The sequence below is a fragment of the Protomyctophum parallelum genome, assembly GCF_964188405.1.
Source record: "Protomyctophum parallelum genome assembly, chromosome: 7".
Taxonomy (NCBI): Eukaryota; Metazoa; Chordata; class Actinopteri; order Myctophiformes; family Myctophidae; genus Protomyctophum; species Protomyctophum parallelum.
Window position 1 is genome coordinate 26,601,729 of NC_139705.1, and position 27,329 is coordinate 26,629,057.

The window sequence follows — 27,329 nt, forward strand, 5'->3', positions numbered from 1 at the left end:
TGCCTTAGGTTGTGACCAGGCTTTTCTCTATGCACTCTCTGCCTTAGGTTGTGACCAGGCTTTTCTCTGCCTTAGGTTGTGACCAGGCTTTTCACTGCCTTAGGTTGTGACCAGGCTTTTCTCTCTGTCTTAGGTTGTGACCAGGCTTTTCTCTCTGTCTTAGGTTGTGACCAGGCTTTTCTCTCTGTCTTAGGTTGTGACCAGGCTTTTCTCTGCCTTAGGTTGTGACCAGGCTTTTCTCTTCGCAGATGAGTAAGGCTGGGAGGCTAAGTCCGACTTGTCTTGCATGACTCTCCCCTCTCTCCCCTCATCTAGGGCTCTAGGCCTACTTCTGAAATTAAGCAGAGAGAGAGAGAGAGAGAGAGAGAGAGAGAGAGAGAGGAGGGAGGAGGAGATTTAGCTCCGTTTTGATTTGTCTCCCCTGGTCTCATAGTCTCCCCCATTGATCTGATACTGCTCCCCCAGCTCTTATATTCCTGATTTCTTCACTTCACCCCTGCCATGTCTTTTAGGCCCCCCCCCCCCCCCCCCCCGCCAATGTGCTGTTTGTTCTCTTTCTACATATCACCTCCCTCTCTCTCTCTCTCTCTCTCTCTCTCTCTCTCTCTCTCTCTCTCTCTCTCTCTCTCTCTCTCTCTCTCTGAACCATGTCCAGGAGAAAAGTGATTGTACAGAATTGTAGATCAGGGGATGCAAAATGGTTTTGGGATAATTATGGAATGAATGGAAGGGAGAGGAGTAGAGCTGCTAGGAAGGACATTGAGTGAATGTTGAGCCTGACTAAATCAGTTTGTGATGACAAGATCAAACTTAACCCATCAACTCATGTGTTCACAAACTGAACATTCTGGAAATTGTTAGAGGAGTTATGCATGAGAATGAGGAAACGGAAAACAAAATGCAAATTGCGGCTGTGTTTTCAATCGTTCAACATCAATATCACGCAGTATGTTTGTATTAAAAGAGGGCCACGTGGAGGAATGTTTTAGAGCTGTACACTGTATGTGTGCGCATGCTTCATACTTGTGTTTTGTGTCGTTTTTTTTTTTTTTCACTTAATTTTTATTGAAGGAAGAAACATACACAACTGACAAGACTATACGGAAAGAAAAAGACAAAAAGTAAACGAAAAAAAAGGCTGCATTTCTCATATTACAAAAAACATTCAATGAAATCCAATTGCAATATCGCTAGGCTGAGAGAAGAGATTCCACTTTTCCCACTTTTTATAGAATTTATCCTCTTGTAGTCTAAGTATGAGAGCTAAGTATGAAAGTTAGTTTTTCCATAGAATACAGTTCCTCAATAATGTCCATCCATTGATCTTTCGTTGGTGGGACCTGCTGGCACCAGCGTCGTGTGATTGCTTTTTTACTTGCTGCTAGGAGGATCTTGATTAAATATTTATCATGTGTTAGAAACTCTTCAGGGATATTTCCCAACAGTAGAAAAGAAACAGACAGAGGTATCTCAAAACACAGAATGGTCTCCAAGGTGGAATGGATGTCCTGCCAGTATTTCTGAATTTTAGGACAAGACCAGAAAATATGAGCGTGGCCCGCCCCCTTGTGGCCACATTGTCTCCAGCAAGGCTGATCTATTTTCAGTTGTCTCGATTTAATTTTGGGTGTAATAAAAAATCTCATTAGGTTCTTCCAACAGAATTCTCTCCACATTCTTGAATTGGTGGATGTAATTTGTGTATTGCACATGTTTGTCCATTCTTCTGATGTGATGGTAATCTCCAACTCTTTTTCCCAATTAGTTTTAATGTAATCTGTGGAGTTGACCCTAGCTGAAACCAGGGCATTATAAATACTGGACACTACTCTTTTGGACTCATGCTTATATGCCTGAATAAAAACCTGTATGAGATCGTTTGAGGCCACCGGCTCGGATGCTTTCACCTCCCCCATGAAGTACTCTCGTATTTGGAGGTATCTAAAAAAGTCCTTGTTATCTATGCACATACACATATCTTTCAATTGTTCAAAGTTCAATAACACATTGCCTTTCATGGCAGTACTGTAAGAGGAAAAACCATACCGAGCCCATCGCCTGAAAGTTTGATCATACACACCAGGCTTAAAATCTGGATCGTAAGCGGGCCACCTCAACACCCTGATTGTCCTCTCCATTTTGAACTGTTTCACGACTTTGAACCAAGTATTTAAAGTAAATATTGTGAATGGGTCTAAAATGTCATAGTATGACTTAGCCTGGTCTTTGTTCCCAATTAAAGACTGAATAGGGATGTTGATTGATTTAATTTCCAAAGCTTTCCATTTTGCCTCGCATTTATCATCACACCAACATATTAAAGGTCTTAATTGTGACGCATAATAGTAATCCCTCAAATTTGGAAGGGATAGTCCCCCTCTTTCTTTAGGGAGTTGTAAAGTTTGGAATCTGATTCTCGTTTTTTTTCCGTTCCAGATAAATCTAGATATCATTTTGTCCCATTCACAAAACTGTTTGGCAGGCACCTCCACTGGTAGAGACTGAAAGAAATATAATATCCTAGGTATAACATTCATCTTGACTGCTTCTATTCTAGAATTGTGTCGTTTTTTAAGTGAGTATGTGTACACAAACTGATAATACTGTGTTACATCACAACCTTTTTATTGGCAGTATGCCAATAAAGGTTCTGATTTCAGAAACCTCACATAGCCTAAACCTGGTTTTCTTTTACAGGTAAAGTGATTACTGTCTGCGTCTGGTAGTCCTCACGGATCTGTAATTAGCCCCTCCTTTTTTCCCTGTAGCCCAAATGTCTTCACCAAAAATAGACAATCTATAAAGGCTGACAACAAGCTTTTTCTAAATGCTCAATGTTTATTTAACTCTGAGTGTACAAATGGAACCTCATGTTTCCATTTGAGCATTATCAGAGTAATGGACCCATAAGGTTCCATTTGGACCCCCGGACTCGACATTGAGAACCAGCGGCTTAGCCGACCAGTCGGTGTGCTTCAGTACCAGTATGTAAGTAGCCTTGCCGAGCCATGAGGCCCATAGGCAGGAGCCTATCTCCTGTTTCTGTAGCGTGAGGCAGCTTGATGTACAAGTACACCCCCTGGACATGACGCTAGTATGTCGCAGGGACTTACCCCCAATCCAACCCATTGATGCTGAGTGTCAAGCAGGGAGGCACTGGGTCCCATTTTTAGGGTCTTTGGTATGACCCGGCCGGGGATCGAACCCCGACCTCCCAGTCTCAGGGCGGACACTCTAACCACAAGGTCACTGAGCTGGTAGTACCAGTATGGCTCTATACCTAATACTCTATGCTCTATACCCACACCTAGGCGCCACAAAAATATCGCTCACGGCAGGAGTCTTCCTGGTTTTTAGACAGCTGGTGGATGGAAATGAAGCTCCACCCACGCAGGAAAATGCTGCGTCGGTGAAGCTTCATTTCCATCCACCAGCTGTCTAAAAACCAGGAAGAGACTCCGGCCGTGAGCGATTTGTCGCACCTTGTCGCCTATGGGTCTGGGTGTACTGTACCTCGTACTGCTCACAAGATTCCTGGCAGCCTTCACCCCTGGAACACTCTGCTGCTGTTCTCTACACACTCCACCAAGACGCCATCTTGGTGGAGTCCATGAAATTTGTTTTGGTGACGTCTCCCCTTTTTCCCGGCTGACAGCTGTATAGTGCCTGCCCCAGCCCCAGGTCCCTTCTCCTCGGCTGCGGACATGGAGAAATACATAACTTACTTTAGAATATTCTCCTGATGAACATATTTCACTGTTGAAAGTTTCTCTAGCGGGCTCCCCAGTCCCCACAAGAAAGCAATACATTTTCCTCATGCTTCCGGCAAGCTGCGCCTCCATACGAGCCTCCAGCTGCCTCGGGTTCCAATGGTCCGTGTACAGCAGTGGCGTTAGTCTGATTAAATTCACTCACTTCCCATGATTTACAGCTCTAACACCAATTTTGACACTTCTCCTCCTTCTCCTCCTCCTCCTACTCCGGGAAGAATAGAAGGAGTTGACAACCAAGTCAGAGATGTGTTGTACATGAGAGCCTTCTTCGGCCTAAACCCCTAAAATCAATACTTACTGGTGTGGTGTCGTGTGGTGCTAAAGCTGCAGTCAATATCCAGCTATATTCCACAGTTTCTAGGATTTAACAGTTACTGTATCACACATACCAATCTGCTCCACAACCTTCAATGTCCCTTAATCTCAGTTTCGTACAGTAACTTTAAACACTTCTTGCATGTTAACGTTTATCCTTCTCTCCACTGTCTTTCCTTTCACTCCCTTTCTCTTTTTGCCATTCCCTGCTACTGTATGACCTAGTCCTAGTGGAATCTTGACATCTGCTCGAGGTTTCCCTGTATGGCCTGTACTGCTGTCACCCACACAAACCACATTGCAATGTACAGTACCTTGTCAATCCGATATAAACTTACTTCCTGCAAGAGATTTGTGTGTGTGTGTGTGTGTGTTGTGCTGTCGAGTGGATGGATATTTTGAAATGGTGGTAAGTTAACGTAAGGTAAGGCTACACTACAGGGTAGTTGGAGTAGTGGTGTGTGTGTGTGTGTGTGTGTGTGTGTGTGTGTGTGTGTGTGTGTGTGTGTGTGTGTGTGTGTGTGTGTGTGTGTGTGTGTGTGTGTGTGTGTGTGTGTGTGTGTGTGTGTGTGTGTGTGTGTGTGTGTGTGTGTGTGTGTGTGTGTGTGTGTGTGTGTGCACGTGTGGATGTGGCAACAGCCTAAGCCCTATACAGGAAGATGTCATTTACATAGCCTGACAGGTCCATGCATGTAACCTAAAAACAAACACAAAAAGCTTACATACAAGGTCATTAAGACGGGAAACAACTGGACTTGGTGGATAGCGTTACATTCATCTGTGTTGTACGCACACACACACACACACACACACACACACACACACACACACACACGCACACACACAGGTGTGCAAGCATGTTGGCACACACTCATCCATCACTTTGACAATCATTTTGCGCGTGCACGGACACGCACACCGTGGAAACACATACAGCACAGATACTCGAGAGGGCCCTTGTTGCTAATGTTGTACCACTTAAGCTGTGTGTTTTCATATGGCTGTATAATGGATGAGTCCATTAGAGTTAAGTAGTGGGGGGTGGATATGCTTCACACCCCTATTAAAGGAAAAGTGGGCTTTCTCTCTCACAGCAACAAACGTGAATCATCGGTTAAGGTGATGATAGGTTCTAGGCTAATGAATTAACCCTTGCAAACACGCATGCGCACACACACACACACACACACACACACACACACACACACACACACACACACACATGTGCGCACACGCACATAACGTAAGCACTCTGTCTGTAGCCTCTTCTGTATATTTTTGTCTGCATTCCTGTCTCTCTTCATTCTCTCTGCTTCTCCCACTCTTATCTTGCCTTCCCCCCTTCTTTACCTCTCTCAATCCCTTCTTTATCCCTTTCTCCCCTCCTCCCAGTTGTCTTTACATCGAGGAGACGTTGTCAACTGTATATGGAAGGAAAATACGTAAGTGAGAATATTTTTCCAACACACACACAATTGGCATTTCCTTTCAGCAGTCAAGGGTTTAGTAAAGGAGGAGGTGGTGAGAGCTGCACAGGTCACAGAGAGAGTCATGCAGGGAGAGAGAGAGTGACTGTCTGTTTGTCTGGCTGTCTGTCAGAGTTGAGTAAAGCTAGGCCACCATAAAAATACACCAGTAATGTGATCACTAGTAGTATTCACAACCACAAGTACAAATGTGTATATGTGTGCGTGCGTGTGTGTGTGTGCGTGCACAAACACATGTGTCTTACCATGTGTGTGTATTTTACAGGAAGAGCTGCATGTACAGGAGTGTTTATTTATCCAGTCTTTTCATGAATGGACTTTTAGTCCCCCTGAACACACAGATGAGGGACGGAGGGAGTGATCATCACCCTCTCTCTGTCTGTCTCTCTATGTCTCTGTCTCTCTCTCTCTGTCTCTCTCTGCCTGTCTCTCTCTGTCTGTCTGTCTCTCTATGTCTCTGTCTCTCTCTCTGTCTCTCTCTGCCTGTCTCTCTCTGTCTGTCTGTCTGTCTCTCTATGTCTCTGTCTCTCTCTCTGTCAACCAGCCTTATTAATACTGTAGTTAATAAGACTGTTGAATATAGTCATAGAACATGCAAAGTTGAGCTTTGGTGGAAGGTAGGTACGTTGCCTTGCCATTGCCAACTACCTCAAATTCAAAAAACACACGATTCCATATTTCCAGGGGCAACCCTAATGGAAGGAGAGGATGAGTGGATGAAAAAGACAAAAGGAGAGACGGACGAGTGCACATGCGACACACGTCTCAGAGGGAGGGCTAAACTGCCACTTCCTGCCACTGGAGGGGTCAAAGGTTAGCGCACGGCCTTCTGGGGAATGAACATGTCATCGGCAGCCATGCAGCTCCATATACTGTATGAACCATTACACCAACGTGTAGAGTAGACTGGTGTGTGTGTGTTTGTGTGTGTGCGTGCGTGCGCAGCACTGTAAATCCCTGGAACATGTGACACGTTTAAAACGTGTTTAAAAACAACAGTGCATGTGTAATAATTAAATACCAAATGTTTATGTATGGTCATAAAATACAGTAGAACACCTCACGTGAACACCTCAAATTCTAAACACTAAATGACTGACACTTTTGATTGTAAAAACTAAACAAATGTGTTTAAAAAGTGTTACCAGCAATTAAACATGTTCTTCTGTTTATAATCTAAACACTGACATATTTAATAAGTGTTACACACACACACACACACACACACACACGTGTGCCCGCGTGCGTGCGTGCGTGTGCTCACTCCCTTATTGATAAATGAAGGCTATTTTTTTCTACTGAGTTCACAGGTTAAATTCTTCGAGTGGATACATTTAGACACTCAAACCCCTTTTAAGCACCCATGGGTACAGCATACGCACACACAAGCACACATGCGCGCACACTAATCCTTCACTTCGAGTTGAGCAACAGTTTGTCCCTAATGTGCATTGTGTGAAATGCAAAAAAAAAACAATATGGGTGGTGGTCTATGTATGTCCTATTGTGAGCATGCAGGCTGCTGACAGCACTTAAGTGTAACTTGTGAGTTGAATGAGACCACTGCCTCGATAGATGTTTAAGGTCAGTGGTGACTTCAGTTTGGAACCAAAATGGACCCTTATGGGTCTAACTCTCAGAGTTAAATTAACATTGATTTAACAATATAAATTGGGGTCTCAGAGACAGAAATGCCATTAAATGGGGGTCCGTACTAGACTAATTAATGCATGCCAAACAGGGGGTCCTTGAAATTAAACGGGATGAGAATCTTTGCTAGAGCCGTAAAAATCTTCTCTTATGGGGGTCCCTGGCATATCTTTGCCACTCTGACCAAAAGCCCACTACCCAGAAGAACAGGCAGACAGGTGCACATTTGCACAAGCAAATTAACCAATTTAGAACACCTGAGGACGATTCTACAAATGTCTTCTAAATCCTGTTTTCTGAAAATGTTTCGTTCTCATGTTTCAACCCATGTTTCGTGTCATTCTCAAACTATTTCATGTCAAGGAGCCCAAAAATGATATGTAATTGGCAGCTGACCCCCATCTGAAACTATGCAGAAACAAATATTTGAGTTAAAAACGTTTGCTCTGAAAGAATATATATTCAAAGATTAGCGCCATATTTTCACGATTTTTCAAAAATGGCAGATCTACAAGCTCATAGTATGGCACAGAGTGCCGCGCTATGAGCTTGTAGATCTGCTATTTTTCAATAGCTTAAAACACCTAATGGGGTTCCCGTCCAGAAAGGGTTAGCACACTGCTGCTCAGGTTGTAAGTGTTCAAGAAAGCACGTCTATACATTTTAGCGTACAGGAATGACAAAACATGGTAGGCTACAGTGTAAAAAAATATATACATTTTAGGAAATTATTAAAGATATAGATGCCTGAAGAAGGTCTTTGACCAAAACGTACGTTGCTTAAATAATAAAAGTGTTCATTTTGCAAGTGCGGACAGTGTGCAGGTTCATTGTGTACATTTTGTGCATGTTTTGAATAGGAAATGATGAATTGAAATAAAGCATGAATAATTAATAAATCATTCAGATTGTTTTTGTCTCGTCTGCGGCCTCCTCTACTCCTGGAAGAAGTTATTTTCCAATACAATTATTAAAATTAAATGAAAACAGCAAATGAAAAAACACGGCCTCTCACGTATTAGAAGGACAATAGGCTATAAGTCAACAGAAAAAACGGTTGGGTTTTTTCGATGAATCTATGATGGTGAAAATGGAGTTTGAAGATAAGATAACATGACAAAGTTTTTTGTGAAAGTGAAATAACCCTTAAAGACAGACACCACCACACTGCTAATGGAGTATCCCAGTTTATCTCAAAGTCCATATGGTCATCGAGCAACAGAGCTTTAATGTGTATGTTTAAGTGTTTGCCTTAATTGGTATGTGTGTGTATGATAAGAATGTGTGATAAGCTGTGTGTTTTGAGTGGTCCTGGGCGCCAGTAGCCGTAGATAAAGAAGGGCTTCCTTGGTTATTTTCTTAAGAGAGGAAATAGCAGAGTAAACCATTGACTAATTCCCCCCCCCCCCTTTACTAGAATGTTTGCAGATGGGAGAATGGGGAGAGAGAGAGAGAGAGAGAGAAAAAAAAACGAACTGAAGGTGATGTCATAAGTCAGTGCCAATCTGATGATGTCATAAGTCAGTGCCAACATCCAGACAGAAGTGTTGCTGGTAAAGATTCATTCATTGAAATAGTAAAACAATGTAGGTGAACATTCCACAGATAGTTCTATAGTGTACTTGGCTCATTAGTATAAACACTACACATCCTCTAACTTCCTGGCAGGAAAGGGTTGTGGAAGTTATTTACACATAACACTGCCCATGCAGCACATGCTGCTGGCCTTTGATATCGCCTGTCAATGGAGTATTATGATGGAGTTTCAAACTGACTCCACCACCAGCACCACAAGAGATCGAAGGCAAGACAACATTCACACACTGTTCTTGTTTGCATTGCAGTTTGATTTAACCTTTAAAATGTGTACATGTTTACACGAGATTCTAAATACTCTATCAATGTTGTCAACTTCACTGATTCAAATGTGTTACTGATATTATATATGTGGAGCCTGTAGCGGCGTAGCACGCTAGTATTTCTTGTCTGTAAAACTTTAAAGTTGAGTTGGGTGTTGAGTTGTGAGTTACACCTGGCAATGCTGGTTCAGTTTTACAGCATACAGCTCATGGTTGGCAGTGTTTTGTTTGAATTAAATGCAGAGCCATAAAGTATAGACAGAGTTACGCAAACTCCGTTCACTTCATGGGGCCAGTCGAATGGCGGCTCTTCTACATAGACTTCTATTGGTTTCTCCCTAATTGAAGGCTTCAAATAGGGACAACCGGAAGACAATTTTACGGAATGCATTGGAGTCTATGAACCACGTAACCAGGCTGTTTTCTGCCCCCTCAATACCGCAACTCTTCTATTAGATGGCTCTGATTAAATGGTGATAAGGAAACATTGATGCCTCATGCATTCAACAGCTATATATTTCCCATTTCTTAGTTAAGGAATACAATTATGATCATGTATTCATTTATGAGTTATGCTGCTTTTATTGTGACCCATACCCATTGGATGGAAGCCTTGCACTGTTAATTATCAAATCCCCAAAAACCAGCAGTATCAAAAATGGGCTTAAGATGTGTTAACACTACAGCAAATATGTGAAGTTTGATCTATGACATTGTTTTGGGGGTTTCTGAATCCAGAATGTTCTGTGGTGGCTGCTCCAGCCAATCAGGAGCCTCAGGCTGGCAGATCAGGTTTCTGATTGGAGGTGATGAGTTGCTCCTGAGGTTTCATATCCAGGAAGCTAAGTAGGCGATATTTGCGTCTGTAAGAATGAGATCTCAGTAGCCGCAATTTGCAACGCTAGATTTTTTTATAATGTGATGAATCTAGAGTTGCAATACCCTCCATTGACTCGATCCCCACCCAAGCGCTCGTCGTAAGTAACGGCCCTGCATGCCATCTGTTTTGCATTTGCACATAATGCAGGAGGCAGCAGCGCGACCCGTTAATAAAAACGAGCGCTTTCAAACTCCAACACTTGAGAAACAAAAAAGAATCACTTGCACAGAATTTCTTGACAGAAAGTAGCTCATAACATGTCTACGGGGGATTTTTATGAAAAACAAGCTCGACAGATTGAAAGAGGATAATTCAAGCTTGGACTACAGCTGCAATGTTGGTGAGTTTAACGTTGTTTAAGACAAGCAGATCGCAGTGGGGAGTCAATGGAGGGTATTGCAACTTTAGATTCATCACATTATAAAAAAGTCTAGAAATTGTGGCTAGGCTCAGAGCATTTCTTTTGATGAATTGCTTATCACAGTGTTAACTGAAATATACAGTACTCCTCCAACCCAAGATGCATTAACTAAAGTAAGTAGCCTTGCTGAGCCTAGCCCTGAAACATGACTGCCATGATGATTATCATGACAGTCATGACGTAACTGCACCCTGTTTTTTGCGCTCGCTACATTTACAATGTTTACGTATATATAAACATTCGGAATTCAAATATAAAGTACTCACAATTTGTCCCACGGGTGTTAGTTAGTAGCAGCGCCAGCGATTAGAATGGCTGCATCCCGCGTTGTTTAATAAAAAGCATTTTTATCCGAGCGCCCCGGCTACTTTTTTCAAACGAGGTTCGTTTGGGAAATCCACAGTTGCACACCGGGAGCGCACTCGCCTATTAGTCTGTATTGGCAGGGCGGTCAGCGTACCTATATCGAACACACCGAGTGCCACCCTCCTCCCGACCGATATGGGCGCGTAGTTGAAAGCCAATGGCAAAATAACAGCTCGGATAAAAATGCTTTTTATTAAACAACGCGGGATGCAGCAATTCTAATCGCTGGAGCAGCAACTAACTAACACCCGTGGGACAAATTGTGAGTACTTTATATTTGAATTCCGAATGTTTATATATACGTAAACGTTGTAAATGTAGCGAGCGCAAAAGGCAGGGTGCAGTTAAGCCTTGACTCTCGTATGAATACGAGAGTCAAGAACCAGGGCTATGCCGAGCCATGAGGCCCATAGGGCAGGTAAGGAGCCTATCTCCTGTTTCTGTAGCGTGATGTAGCTCTGGTCCATAGCTCTAATGAGTTGCATTTAGAGCTATGTTACTCTCAACTTCCGCCGCTCGCTTGAATGCAGACGTCTTTAGCGTAAATAAAAATAAAGTTTTTGCGACTCACCAAAACAAAATCGGGTTGTGTCATTAGAAAGCCTACTTTCCTTAGTGGAAGCACTCTGAGCCCCCACCACACGTATAAACGGTACTTTTTGGCCAAAAGAGGAGTTTGTTTCCACCAGAAAATAATACTTTTATTTAGTTACTCCACTGCGCCTTCTACCGATATTGCCCAGAGAATATTTTTCCTCCGGTGAAAAAAAATCCCTTTCTGGCCAAAAAGTACCGTTTTTACGTGTGGTGGGGGGCTCAGAGTGCTCCCACTAAGGAAAGTAGGCTTTCTAATGACACAACACGCCTTTGTTTTGGTAAAGTAGCAAAAACATTATTTTTATTTACGCTAAAGACGAGAGGCTGGTCTGCATTCATGCGAGCGGCTGAAGTTGAGAGTAACATAGCTCTAAATGCAACGCATTAGAGCTATGGATCAGAGCTAAGCGTGAGGCAGCTTGATGTACAAGTACACCCCCTGGACATGACGCTAGTATGTCGCAGGGACTTGCCACAAATCCAACCCTTGATCCTGAGTGTCAAGCAGGGAGGCACTGGGTCCCATTTTTAGAGTCTTTGGTATGACCCGGCCGGGATTGAACCCCGACCTCCCAGTCTCAGGGCGGACACTCTAACCACAAGGCCACTGAGCTTGTTCAAGATGCATTAATGCTACAATTCATAACTTTTATCATGTAAGCTGTAGGCCTATAGCCCGGCCTCTCCCGACAGAGAGAGATAATTGCAAACAGGCCTACAGTAAAGATTGTGGCAGACTTACAGTCTAATCCTGTGCGCCGTGTGCTTCAAATAACTTCTACTGATATTGTCAGTAGCTGTCCTACCTGAGACTAGGGTTGACATTTCTAAATGGTATAGTAGAGAGAACCGTCAACCACCGCTGCTGTGATAGTTATATAATATTAACACATTCTAATATACAGATTTAATAATGCTTTATTCATTAATCACTTTGTATGAGCAGAGTCCCTCAGGGCTCTATACTAGTTTGTTTTTGTTTTCTACATTATCCGCTTCGCAAAATAGCCGATCTACAAGCTCATAATGCATGGCGTTCATTATGAGCTTGTAGTTTGTAGCTTTAGTTTGTATAGCTTTTCACTGAGATTGTAGAAATTCACTGAATGTTTTGAATGAAGTAATGAATTTACAGATCATGCTACCTTAAGGGAACTGTAAATACGTAACCTTCCTTGCCTGGAAGGTGATCACTTTTCATCATTCTGATGGGTGAACAATATGGTAATCCTTTGACTAGAGACAGATTACCAGACAATAGTGAGGTGTGTGACGAAAGCTGTCTCTTTAAAAAAAAAACGGTCCTGGACTGGTTTTGTAAATGTATTTTCTACTATCTTTTCCTGCTTTTTGCATGCATTGGATCCTGATCACATGTTCTGCACCAGATAGCATGCCGTTCTGTCTCAACCTGTGTCTCCTGACAATCAGTCTGGCAAGCCAAGCAGCGATGAGTGGATCTGGGGTCCATGTAGAGTGTAGACCCATACAGTGCAGGGGTGGAGGGTCTTTGGATGGACACTTGTTGAAGCTGGTCTAGATTTGTGTCCTGGGAGGTATTTAGTGTGTGTGTGCGTGCGTGTGTGCACGTGTGTCCAGGGGATTCGTAGTTGGCTTCTGAGCTGCATGTCTGTTGGCTTGCTGAGGGAAAGGAAATGTTATTAATGGGATAATGAATGACTGATACAACCTGGTGGCTCAGTGGCTGGTGTGTTTAACGTCTGCTTCCGTGAATGGATGCACATGGATATGTTTTCCGTATTTCTCATGCATGGCAGTGTGTCAGTGACAATGTGCAGTGTATGAGAGACCGTGCATGTCATGTCACATGTGCAACAATAAACCTGGATGCTGCATTTCCTCTCATGTCTTCAGGGAAGCATGAGAAACGGAGGTGTGAAACTAGAGGGCCTAAGGCGGCATGAGAAACACTAGAGGGCCTGAGGCGCCATGAGAAACACTAGAGGGCCTGAGGTGACATGAGAAACACTAGAGGGCCTGAGGGGACATGAGAAACACTAGAGGGCCTGAGGTGACATGAGAAACACTAGAGGGCCTGAGGTGACATGAGAAACACTAGAGGGCCTGAGGTGGCATGAGAAACACTAGAGGGCCTGAGGTGACATGAGAAACACTAGAGGGCCTGAGGTGACATGAGAAACACTAGAGGGCCTGAGGTGACATGAGAAACACTAGAGGGCCTGAGGTGACATGAGAAACACTAGAGGGCCTGAGGTGACATGAGAAACACTAGGGCCTGAGGTGACATGAGAAACACTAGAGGGCCTGAGGTGACATGAGAAACACTAGGGCCTGAGGTGACATGAGAAACACTAGAGGGCCTGAGGTGACATGAGAAACACTAGGGCCTGAGGTGACATGAGAAACACTAGAGTGTAAGGGGAACGGTGGCACAGTTGGTAGTGTTGTCGCCTCACAGCTAGAAGGTACTGGGTTCGATTCCCGCTCGGGGCGCTGTGGGTGCTGGCGGCGTTTCCTCCTCCGTCATCAGTGCCCATACCCGAGGCGGTGTTGGCGAAAGGGCCTTTCTGTGTGGAGTTTGCATGTTCTCTCCATGTCCCCTAGGGTAGGTACCCTCACAAAAAAACATGCAGTAATCCTGGTCACTAAACTGCCTCCCCCTGGCCAGCCGGGGCGCCTGATGGAGGGGAATGGAACTGGTTGGAATAACGTGTTCCTTCCACGCGCTACGTCCAACCAGGGAAACTCCCCCCTGTCAGGTGTAAAGGAGCAACTTGGACACTCATGAATGAAGGAAGCATGAGTTCAAGTCCGTTGCTCTCCCCAGGTTGGCGGAGGGTGTGTAGAGCCCAGGATCACATTAGATAATTGACACAGGGGTGAAAAATGGGTTACAAAATCGTGGGATTAAAATTATAAAAAGAAACACTAGAGGGTCTGAGGTGACATGAGAAACACTAGGGCCTGAGGTGACATGAGAAACACTAGAGGGCCTGAGGTGACATGATAAACACTAGGTCCTGAGGTGACATGAGAACTGAGGTGGCATGAGAAACACTAGAGGGCCTGAGGTGGCATGAGAAACACTAGAGGGCCTGAGGTGGCATGAGAAACACTAGAGGGCCTGAGGTGGCATGAGAAACACTAGGTGTTTCTCATGCCACCTCAGTGGAGTGGAGTGCTCTTTGGATGGACACTCGTTGAAGCCGGTCTCCCAACCCTATATAGTAGCCAGGCATGAACAGACTAAAACACAGCACGGTTTAGATCTTGCAGATATGTCTGTTCAGGGAAAACATCTAATTTATGTTTTACCAAATGATCAAATTTATTAATTTTTGACTGAAAGTGTTTAAATTGAAAATCTTGTTTTGTATGCTTTTCAATAGTCAGAGAACCATAATGTTATGTTATTTGTATCTTTAGGTCGGGTATGAGTCCGACATGTGTCAACTTCGACAGCCCCTGTTCTCCTGAATGGCTGGTCTTTCAACCCTGCATTGTGACCCATCTTGCACACATGCATGCATGCACACACACACACACACACACACACACACACACACACACACACACACACACACACACACACACACACACACACACACACACACACACACACACACACACACACACACACACACACACACACTTCCTCAAATCCATTCAGCGAACCCGCACAAACACCCAGTTAATCTGGACAAGGAGCTCTCAGAACGTGAGAGAAAGAGTGAATGAATTAATGAATGTGAGGGAGCAGGAAGAAAATGCAATTTGAAAGCCATTCATAACATGGTGTCTGTCAATTAGCAGCAAACGTTGATCAACACTGAATTCACATTGAATGGAGCAAAAACAGGAAAGATTATCAATGCGAGAAAATAAAAGAGGAGGAGGGGTGGGGTTGGACGTGATGGTGTAGAGGTCTCCAATGGCTGCGTTGTGCGACAGAGGCCCGGAACTAATGTCATGAAGCAGTTAAATGGAACTAATGTCATGAAGCAGTTAAATGGTTTTATTTGAGCTCTGGTCAAAGGTTCGTACATGAATTGGGTTGATTAAGACCCTGATGCAGGCAGCTTGAAGTGCTGGTTGCCACACTGATCCTCCTGACAGCTCTTTTCAATGCATTCTCATTCCAGCCCTGCATTCTCTCTCCTTCCCTCTCCGTCTCCATCCATCTTTCATTGACAACTGGTTTTTCATGGGTGTAATTCATTAGCTGCTATAATCACAAGCATAAGCGCACGCACGCACACAGTACACACTCTTGAATAGGGTTCCAAAGCTTTTGAAGCATTCATCAAACATGGCAACCTCAAGGATCTCTTTCAGCCTGCTTCCTCCTTCACAGGCGAGCGCGTTACATGTGTGTTTGTAAATGTACTTGAATGTTGTCAATAACGATTTGTGGTTGTGACAAAAACAGCCTTTAGAGTGTGGCGAGTGTGGTTTGTGTTTGTCAATGGTGTGTGCTCTTGAGATAACATATTAGTATAGTGTTTGAAGCTTGGCTATTATATTGCTGCAATTTTCATTTGTTTTAACTTTATTTTATTTCCTTTTCACTTTTTGTTTTAAATTTCAGTTTAGTTTTGATTAGTTTTCAAAGTGGGTTTTCTGGTTTATTTTTGGTTTTTGAAAAGGCATTAGTTTTTGTTTTGTTTTGTTATGTTTATTTTTTATTTTTTTTATGTTACTAGACCGGTGTGCCCGGCTGTACCTGTGTCAGAGTACCCGTTCCACCCAGCTGTCTCTCTCTTTTATGCCCATATATGTAGATTTCTGTATCTGTCTCTCGTTCCTTTGGAGTTCTGTGTCAGGCATGCCCAAATATGTGTTGTGATGACCCCTGAACAGTTTCCGTGGCACATTTGGTGTGGTTTGGAGCAACGATGCGCCTCGCAAGTCCGGATGATATTTAACTGAGATATGCTAGTGGTCCAGAGATTAAAAAAAAAAAAACTTTTCCATGGTTGCCCTATTCTGTTCTCTTAACCTTCCATATTAAACTCATGTCAACTGATTCATTACAACTTATGTATGAGCGAGCAGACACATGCGGTTGATTATATGGTACATTTTATAATAATGATGACTCAACTCAAGGAAAACCGGTACACTTTCCCATGAGGTTCGTAGTCCCTTTTCTGTGGAAGTTCTTGACGTCGGACTTCCCAGTAACTGACATTACATTGGCGCCATCATACGTCACCAGGTCATTAAGTGCACTGTTTCTCAACTAGGTCGATAAAAGATAAATAAATATACAAATTTTCACTTGGACCTCCAGTTGAAATCCCTTGTTCTAAGCAATATTAAAATGCGTGCGTGTGTGCGTGCGTGCACGACAGACAGTGGTGTTGTTAAAGGACCAACTTCACCACTTTTCAACCTACTTTCATATAATTAGTCCTCACTAATGATCATGTTAAAAATCACACCTGTGTGAAGTGAGCTGCGCTCTTATGATTATACATCATCTCAGGAGCAACTGAATTTATGTGATTGGTTAACCGATTTGCTCGTCTACATAAGACCTAAATTTTCCCTTCATTGTCAATGGCATTTAATGTTTGTGTTGCAACAAATTGACGTCATATTTAGCGAACATTTGACCTAATTTCTCAATGGCAAATATTGAGACATGTGGGGACAAAAGCTATATATAGATTTGAGTGAAAGTAACCCCTACCCAGACATCGACAATTTACTTAAATTAAATGTACAATAAAAATCACACCTGTGTGAAGTGAGGGGCCAAACATTAAATTCTCTTTATTGTTAATGCCATTTAATGTTTGTGTTGGGGACAAGATGACATAACATTTCCCTTCAATGTCAATGGAGTTGAACTAAAAAAACAACAATGTTTTTCTTTGCACAAAAATCTACACTATCACACGCGCGCGCGCGCATGCACGCACACACACACACACACACACACACACACACACACACACACACACGCTATCTGTCTTTCTCTCTCTTGCTTTCACCTCTTTCTGTGTTTCTCTGAAATCACACATTCTTGTTGTCAGCACATCTTCTTGCAGGGCCACCTGGTCCTTAGCATGCATGTCTTTGTGGAAACGGTGGCACTAATTCACTGTGGATGTGAGCAGCAGCCAAATGCTTTTCATACTGTAACAAGACAAGTGTCAAACTCGTCACTAAGTGCAAAGGGGAAATATATTTGACCTGATAGTGTTGCTATATGCCATTGGGTCACCAACATTGTTGTGAGTCATCTAGGGAAGGGGTTTTCAACAGGTGGTCCGTGGACCACTGGTGGTCCCTGGAAGTATTGCATGTGGTCCCTGACCATTCATTTAGTAATGTAGGATTTGTTGATTTTTTTAAATGTCTTTCCACTAGTTGAGAAACAGTGAACTGAGTGACCTATGATGACCGTCCATGTAGTCATTTACTGACAAATTGGAGGTCAAGAAATTCAACAGAAAAAGGGAGTTATCATCTCAAGAGCGGGAAGTGCAGCGGACTGTCTGGTTGAGTCATTATTATTAGGAATTAGGAAATTATACTTAGTCAGTGGACAATTGGTTGAGAAACAGTGGAATGTAAGTGTTACAAAAGCATTAATCTTAGCCCTTACCCCATATCCTCACCCAACACAACAGTGGTCCCCAGGTTGATTCTAAGTCAGGGTGGTGGTCCCTGGTTCACAATCAGTTGAAAACCCCTGATCTAGGGCTTTAAGCAACTAATCGACTATTCAACTAGTCTAGTAAATCCACTAGTCAACCTTTTTCCCCCCGTTTTTGTAGGCCTCAAGATCAGCTAAAATGCTAGATTATAGTCACCAATGTAGTTGTACAGTTTTTAAATGTACAAATATTTAATATATATATTTTTTTACACTATAGGTAGTTAAACAACTAGTCGACTAGTAACCTCGCCTAACCAGGCTTTCCACCGGTCTCTGTTCCAAAAGTGCCGTGTGAACGGGTCTGGAACGGATGATACCATTATGTCATGTTGTAGTATTGTTTTGTAGTCATCAGGATGATATCGTTACGTCATGTTGTAGTATTGTTTTGTAGTCATCAGGATGATATCTGTTGTGTATGTGGCCTAGAACACAACTAATTACTAAATAAAACACTGGAGAAGGGAGCTCAGATTTATCGTACTTTACTGGTCACATCATCAATCACACATCAATCACAGGTATACAATGCGGCTGCGCAGGACCTAAGAGCACCTAGCACAAGGCAGAGTGGTCTGCCACATAAAGTAGTCCCTGGAGAAGCAATACACTACAATATCGTTACGTCATGTTGTATTATTGTTTTGTAGTCATCAGGATGATATAGTTATGTCATGTTGTAGTATTGTTTTGTAGTCATCAGGATGATATCGTTATGTCATGTTGTATTATTGTTTTGTAGTCATCAGGATGATATAGTTATGTCATGTTGTAGTATTGTTTTGTAGTCATCAGGATGATATCGTTACGTCATGTTGTAGTTGTAGTAGTGTTTTGTAGTCATCAGGCAGGAACAATCAAACGGAACTTCCCTTTCCCTCAAACCGGAAGAATAACAATAAAAGCTCTCGTAGCCTGTAGGTTTTATTGAGAAAAATCGGTTTGAGGGAAAAGGAAGTTCCGGAAGATTGCTGACTACAAAATAATACTACAACATGACGTAGAGATATCATCCGCTCCCGACCGGTTCATGAACCCGAAATGGACTGGTGCCCAGGCTAGTCGACTAGTAAACTATAGGCAACTAGTCAACTAGTAAAAATCACTAAAGGTGAAAGCCCTAGAGCCATTCCCTGTATAGTGCATGAAAGGTGCACAGCAAATCCCATGCAGGCAATCTAGCAATTATAGTTTTTAACATTATGGTATAGAGACCTTATACCTGAATGATTGCTACACCGGCGTGGTTATCCTTAGATAACGGGGCGGCTGTGGCTCAGGAGGTAGAGCAGGTCGCCCAATGATCCCTGGGTCGGCGGTTCAAATCCCGGCTCCTCCTGTCCACATGTCGAGACTCGAAGTGTCCATGTTGGGCAAGTCACTGAACCCTACATTGCCTCCAATGAGTTGGTCGGTGTGAGCTTTGCACCATTGTTATGTGAATGTGGGAAGGGGGGACGCTGGCGTCGACTGTTCGCCACTTCACCTCCCAATGTATGAATGAATGAACCATTGTGAAGCGCTTTGAGCACTTGGAAAAGCGCTATAAAATGCAATTCATTATTAGAGACCTGCTGCTAACATGGCATAAATGTCCAGAAAAGTAATATTTAAAAAAAGAAAAACGTCTAAATAATGTACAAATGTTAATGGGGGATGAAGAAAGAGAGGTGTGGAGTCTGTGGAACTCTGAGAGAAAAAATGGATGCAATAAAAGAGATGAAGAGGGACATGATGTGGCGGCGGCGGCGGGGGGGGGGGGGGGGGGGGGGAGAATTTGGAAAAAGGGCAGAGGGGCTAGAGGCTAATGATATAGGTCTGTGAGCTGTTGGTAATAAAAGGAAAGATGGGGGGAATGATGGAAGAATGGAGGGAAAGCAGAGACAGGGGGAGAAAGAATTTCAGAACATGGCAGACGGTGTAAGACTAATGGAGGTTTAGGTCCTAATAATGGGGGTAATATGAGGGACAGAGAGGTGCTGTGGGGTAACGCTTGGTTCAACATGTGTATGAGGGATGCATGGGGAGGAGGAAGGGAGAGTTTAGGCAGTATTTGGAGAAAGGGGCAAATGGAGGCCTTTTTTGTATTATAAAAGATCAGTGGTTCCCAAACTGTTTCATGTCAAGGACCCCCAAATTGACACTAATTAGCCCGTGGACCCCCATTTGAAGAGCTATGCCATACAGGGACCTCCATGAGAGAAGATGTTTACGGCTCTAGTGGTGATTCTCAACTCGTTTAATTTCAAGGACCCCCAGTTTGACATGCATTGGTCTACGGACCCCCATTTAATGGCATTTATATCTCTGAGACCCCCAATTTATATTGTAAAACCAATGTTAATTTAACTCTGAGAGTGTACAAAACCATTTGTACAGACCCATAAGCGTCCATTAATTTGGTTCCTAACATTTAGCTGGAGACCCCCCTGGAACTCCCTACTTTGGGAACCACTGTAATAGATTACTAAAGAGGAGATAATTGATGGTATAAGATGGCAGTATACACAACACTGTCTCATTGGTGTGATCTGTATTGATGCTTTCAACAACGCTCACAGTGAACGTTTCAATGCATATTGAAACAAATACTGGTGGGCACATGTCTACCATTGTACTACTAAGCAGTGTTGATTTCGTCGACTAAAACTATGACAAAAACTACCTTTTTTTGCTGACGGTTGGAAACCAAATGAAAACTAAGCTCTGATGATTAAAACTAAGACTAAATATATTGACAATTTCGTCAACAATTAAAAACTAGACTAAAATGTTAGGAAAGGACTAGTGGGAGAGGAAAAGACGCAAGTCATTTTACACTTGGTTGCATGCTGAAAATAGCCGACCTACAAGCTCACAACACGTCGCAACACGACTCATTGTGAGCTTGTAGATCGGCTATTTTCAGAAAGCGTAAAATCAGCCATTATTATCAAGGCCTGCCAAAATACATTTTAGTTGACTAAATCAACTGTAGATTTAGTTGTCTAAAATCACATGGCATTTAGTAGACTAAAACTAGACTAACACTAAAGCATTTCAGATGACTATATTATGACAAACACTGAACTAAACTTTTATTATAAAAGACTATGACTAAACTAAAATCAAAATTTGCTGACAAAATCAACACTGGCAATCATGACATTGTATTAAACACACTATTAAGCTGACATTATGCTAAAGTGGTTGATGATTTGCCATGTTGTTACTTATATGCTTAACATATTAACCTCATTGGTACCGTATTAACCAAACAACAGCCTACACTGGGAAGTGTCTCATGGTTTGACTTTCTCCTAACAACATGAAAACATCTATTGTGCTTTGGTGATATTCTCCGTCCTGCTTTGTTTGCTAGTTAGTTAGTTGTTAGCCATGGGGAAGGAGAAGAAAGAGGGGGAGAGTTATACTCTGTCGTAAGATGGTGTCGCAACTCACAAGCCAAGTGTTGTGAGCTCTGCAGGTTTTGGCTCGTGACACCATCATACGACTTGCAGGGCTAAGAGTGTGCCGGGCTGTAAGGGGAATGAGGGTTAAGGGCAGGGCTAAGAGTGTGCCGGGCTGTAAGGGGAATGAGGGTTAAGGGCAGGGCTAAGAGTGTGCCGGGCTGTAAGGGGAATGAGGGTTAAGGGCAGGGCTAAGAGTGTGCCGGGCTGTAAGGAGAATGAGGGTTTAGGGCAGGGCTAAGAGTGTGTCGGGCTGTAAGGAGAATGAGGGTTTAGGGCAGGGCTAAGAGTGTGCCGGGCTGTAAGGGGAATGAGGGTTAAGGGCAGGGCTAAGAGTGTGCCGGGCTGTAAGTGGAATGAGGGTTAAGGGCAGGGCTAAGAGTGTGCTGGGCTGTAAGTGGAATGAGGGTTAAGGGCAGGGCTACTGTAAGGGGAATGAGGGTTTATGGCAGGGCTAAGAGTGTGCCGGGCTGTAAGGGGAATGAGGGTTTATGGCAGGGCTAAGAGTGTGCCGGGCTGTAAGTGGAATGAGCGTTAAGGGCAGGACTAAGAGTGTATTAGGCTGTAAGGGGAATGAGGGTTTAGGGCAGGACTAAGAGTGTGTCAGGCTGTAAGGGGAATGAGGGTTTAGGGCAGGGCTAAGAGTGTGTCAGGCTGCAAGGGGAATGAGGGTTTAGGGCAGGGCTAAGAGTGTGTCAGGCTGCAAGGGGAATGAGGGTTTAGGGCAGGGCTAAGAGTGTGCTGGGCTGTAAGGGGAATGAGGGTTTAGGGCAGGGCTAAGAGTGTGCCGGGCTGTAAGGGGAATCAGGGTTTAGGGCAGGGCTAAGAGTGTGCTGGGCTGTAAGTGGAATGAGGGTTTAAGGCAGGGCTAAGAGTGTGTCAGGCTGTAAGTGGAATGAGGGTTTAAGGCAGGGCTAAGAGTGTGCTGGGCTGTAAGTGGAATGAGGGTTTAGGGCAGGGCTAAGAGTGTGCCGGGCTGTAAGGGGAATGGGTGCAATGAGCTGTATAGGTATAATAAAAATAATGGGAAGGGTGAGGAAGGAGAGGCCAACAGGTGCTGGCCATGTGTACACTGAAGCACTAAAGACACACTCATACATTGTCACCCAGGACTGCAAAACTTGTGTGCGTGTGGAATGGAAGACACACACACACATGCTTCCCCTCTCTCTTTCGCACATGCTTGCATTCACACACTTTGAGACACAGTCCAGAGCTCTGTGTGTGTGTGTGTGTGTTGTGCGTGACACAGAGTGAGATGACAGAGGTCTGAAATTCCTCTGTTTCTGCTCGGAGACGTCTCAATTATTTACTTTCCTCGCGCATGTATTCATTCTAAAACGCACTGCAGCACTTTAGGACTACACACACACACACTCGCGCACACACACACACACACACACACACACACACACACACACACACACACACACACACACACACACACACACGCGCACGCACGCACACACACAATGTGTGCAGCCCATTGGACATTGAAATAGTGATGTGCAGGCCAGGGTAAGTTAAGTGTGGGAAAGCTTTCATCTTTAAAATATGTTGTCGTGGTCAAAAATAGCTGGCCTGGTTTCTGGATGCAGTTGGCAGTTTGCACCAACATGAACATACTGGAGATCACAGTGGTGGCCCAGACTGCAGTCTGACCCACAGAGACTCAGTCAGTCAGTCACAGAGTCAGTCAGTCAGTCACTCACTCACTCACTCGATTCAAAGCAGTGTTGTTTTTGACAGCAAATTTAGATTTCAGTTTTAGTCAGTCCCTTGAATGGTTTTCATTTAGTTTTAGTCACATTTTAGTCACCCGGAATGTTTTGGTGTTAGTCTAGTTTTAGTAAATCTACAGTTGATTTGGTCGACTAAAATGTATTTTGGCGGGCCTTGATGCCGTCGAAAGGCCTAATTTTACACTTGCCGAAAATAGCAGATCTACAAGCTCACAACGCGAGCTTGTAGATCTGCTGTTTTCAGCATGCAACCAAGTGTAAAATGACTTATACTGGATCTCTTGATCACTACTCCCTTCCTAACATTTTAGTCTATAGTTTTTATTTGTTGACGAAATTATCAATATTTAGTTTTAGTTTTCGTCATCATAGCTTAGTTTTTATTTAGTTTCCGTCAGTGAAAAAAGGTAGCCGCGACGAACATTTTTCGTCTTTTAGTCGACGAAATCAACACTGATTCAAAGGGTTTTATTGGCACGTGTGTGTGTGTGTGTGTGTGTGTGTGTGTGTGTGTCACACACACACACACACACACACACACACACACACACACACACACACACACACACACACACACACACGTGACGGTTCACAGGCATGTGTGTTTGAGAGAGACACGTTACGAAAGCAGCTGGGCACCATGACCTCCTCGCCCACTCAATAGTGAGGGCAGTGCCAGGTCAGAGCACCACCTACAGGGGGCAGGTGGTACTTTAGCCCCAGGCTGAGGCTGAGGCCTGTGGGAGTATAGGTGACCTCTTGGTCTTCTAGGGCAAGGAAGGGCCTGGGAGCAGAATGTCTGTCTGAATCCATGCCGGCCATGTTTGGTTCTCTGTCTCCCTGTTTCTCTGTCAGTCTCGTTGTCCACCCCTGTGTGTGTGTGTGTGTGTGTGTGTGTGTGTGTGTGTGTGTGTGTGTGTGTGTGTGTGTGTGTGTGTGTGTGTGTGTGTGTGTGTGTGTGTGTGTGTGTGTGTGTGTGTGTGTGTGTGTGTGTGTGTGTGTGTGTGTGTGTGTGGTTGTGTGTTGTGTGTTGTGTGCTGTGTGCTGTGTTTGTTTTTGGCAGCAGATTTTAGTTTGTCATAGTCTCTTGAATAGTTTTCATTTATTTTTAGTCACATTTTTGTCATCTGGAATGTTTTAGAATTAGTCTAGTTTTAGTCGACGAAATATCATAAGATTTTAGTCGACTTAATCTACAGTTGATTTAGTCGAACAAAATGCATTTTGGCGGGCCTTGACGCCGTTGCAATGGCCGATTTTACACTTGCTGAAAATAGCCGATCTGCGACGCGTTGTGAGCTTGTAGATCGGCTATATTCAGCATGCAACTAATTGTAAAATGACGTATGCTGGATCTCTTGTCCACTAGTCCCTTCCTAACATTATCGTCTAGTTTGTTGACGAAATTGTCAGTTTATTTAGTCTTAGTCATAGCTTAATTTCTATTTTGTTTCCATTTCAGTGTAAAAAGGTAGTCGACGAAAAATGTTCGTCTTAGTTTTAGTCGACAAAATCAACACTGTGCCTGAGTGTATCGGTGTCTGTCCGATGGTCGGTCTGTCTCAATCTATGTCTCTGTCCGTCCCAACAACACTGAAACCTGGGTCTGTCTCAATCTATGTCTCTGTCCGTCCCAACAACACTGAAACCTGGGTCTCAATCTATGTCTCTGTCCGTCCCAACAACACTGAAACCTGGGTCTGTCTCAATCTATGTCTCTGTCCGTCCCAACAACACTGAAACCTGGGTCTCAATCTATGTCTCTGTCCGTCCCAACAACACTGAAACCTGGGTCTGTCTCAATCTATGTCTCTGTCCGTCCCAACAACACTGAAACCTGGGTCTGTCTCAATCTATGTCTCTGTCCGTCCCAACAACACTGAAACCTGGGTCTGTCTCAATCTATGTCTCTGTCCGTCCCAACAACACTGAAACCTGGGTCTGTCTCAATCTATGTCTCTGTCCGTCCCAACAACACTGAAACCTGGGTCTGTCTCAATCTATGTCTCTGTCCGTCCCAACAACACTGAAACCTGGGTCTGTCTCAATCTATGTCTCTGTCCGTCCCAACAACACTGAAACCTGGGTCTGTCTCAATCTATGTCTCTGTCCGTCCCAACAACACTGAAACCTGGGTCTGTCTCAATCTATGTCTCTGTCCGTCCCAACAACACTGAAACCTGGGTCTGTCTCTATCTATGTCTCTGTCCGTCCCAACAACACTGAAACCTGGGTCAAGTCTCTAGTGTATCAGTGTATCAGTGTCTATCCGATGGTCGGTCTGTCTCAATCTATGTCTCTGTCCGTCCCAACAACACTGAAACCTGGGTCAAGTCTCTATCTGTCTCAATCTATGTCTCTGTCCGTCCCAACAACACTGAAACCTGGGTCAAGTCTCTAGCGGTAGAAAGATGTGCAGACAGTACATTTCAAAGGCGACCTGAGTCTAGAAATGTCTTATAGCAAAGAGCACTTCCAGCAACAACATAACGGTAGACTGGTTTACCGTTATGTTCACTAGTTCACTCACTAGTTTAATATTGTTTATTGTATAGTTCGATCAACTGTTTGTTCCTATCATGTCTGCAGACCCCTTTGTACTAAAGGTGTCTCCAGCAAGGACAGATAAGATGGGCATCAGCTCTCAGAGACAGAGTAGATGGAACAATGGTCACCGCTATGGGGTGCCTGCTGAAGACTCCAAGCTGTCAATGGTTCCTTTCACGAACAGACGGCTGAATTCACTAACTCTAGACCATTAGAATATGACATTATATTAGTTACTGTTATTGAATTATGGGGTCCACCATAATACTTCACATTTGAGGAGATCTGTGTTTGTCCTAGTAGTATTTAGTAGATTTCCTGGTATAATGATTGCTATTTGTTGCTTGTATTTAGTATTTGATTGCAGGAATATTCAGATGTCTGATTAAATACTATATCTGCAGAACATGAGGAGTTTATTATTTTCAGACGGGATATATTGGGTCCAGGTCAAATATAACACTGTATTGTTATGGCCTGGGCCGTGGCCTAGTGGTCCAGGCACCCTGGCTGGTAACCCAGTCTGGCATATTAAACACTGTATTGTTATATAGTATTTAACAAACCTGCAGAAGAGAATAGGCTATGTATTTTGATTCCTGTATTGGAGAGAAGAACTTGAATGTATTATGTGTGTAAGCGAGTTTAGGCAGGGCTCTGTCTTGTATGAAACTTGTTATTCTTTCAAAGGACACATCTCTTTCACTCCGTCCTCTGGCTTACTGTCACGCTTTATCATTTTAACTTTACGGCGAGTTAGGAAAGACAGTGCTGAGATCAGCGAGGTTAGGAAGGCCGATGATTTAAGAGCTTGGAATAAGGGAGAACATCCACACGTCATAAAATACAGTTGTTAATCTTGTGGTCTTGGTTTCAGCCTAGTAAGTATTTCCTGATAATGTAATATACAGTGTTCCATGTTATTATTGAGATTATCAGAGAGAGAGAGGGAGGGGGGGAGGGAGAGAAGACATTGCTTCAGATTTAGGAGGGCAGAAGGAAGGTAGTGAGGACTGACAATTTAAGGCCAGTTTATGAGTCTACGTTTTAATGAAAACACATATGTCTCTGTCGCTCTCTATCTACTGTACCTCTTTCTCACTCCTTTGCTTCTTCATGTACTCTCCCAGTTTCTCAGTTAATGTCTTTCACATTGTCTTGGTTTTTAATAATCTCCATCTCGCCCCTCCGCGCTCTCTCTCTCTCTCTCTCTCTCTCTCTCTCTCTCTCTCTCTTATGAGAGATGACTTTGGCAGGCAGGATGTCAGTGCTGCTGTTATCTGCTGCTTGGTGTTTGTGTGCGTGCGCAAACACACATGCAGTATGCATAATACTGATCGAGGCAGATGGAAAGGCGGACTGATTCTCCCTCTGTTATTACCTCAAGAAAAAAGAAGGGACACACTGAAAATGGCCATTTTTGACACAACTACCTTTGCCAGTAAAAGCATAACAATTTCTGTTATCACAATGAACGTCCCTGTACACTACAGTATGTTGTACACTGCATGGTACTGTAGCACCAGCCACACTGGACCAACATGGCCCTGCATTTTTGACACCGCTAGCAATCCGCCATAGCCTGCCACGT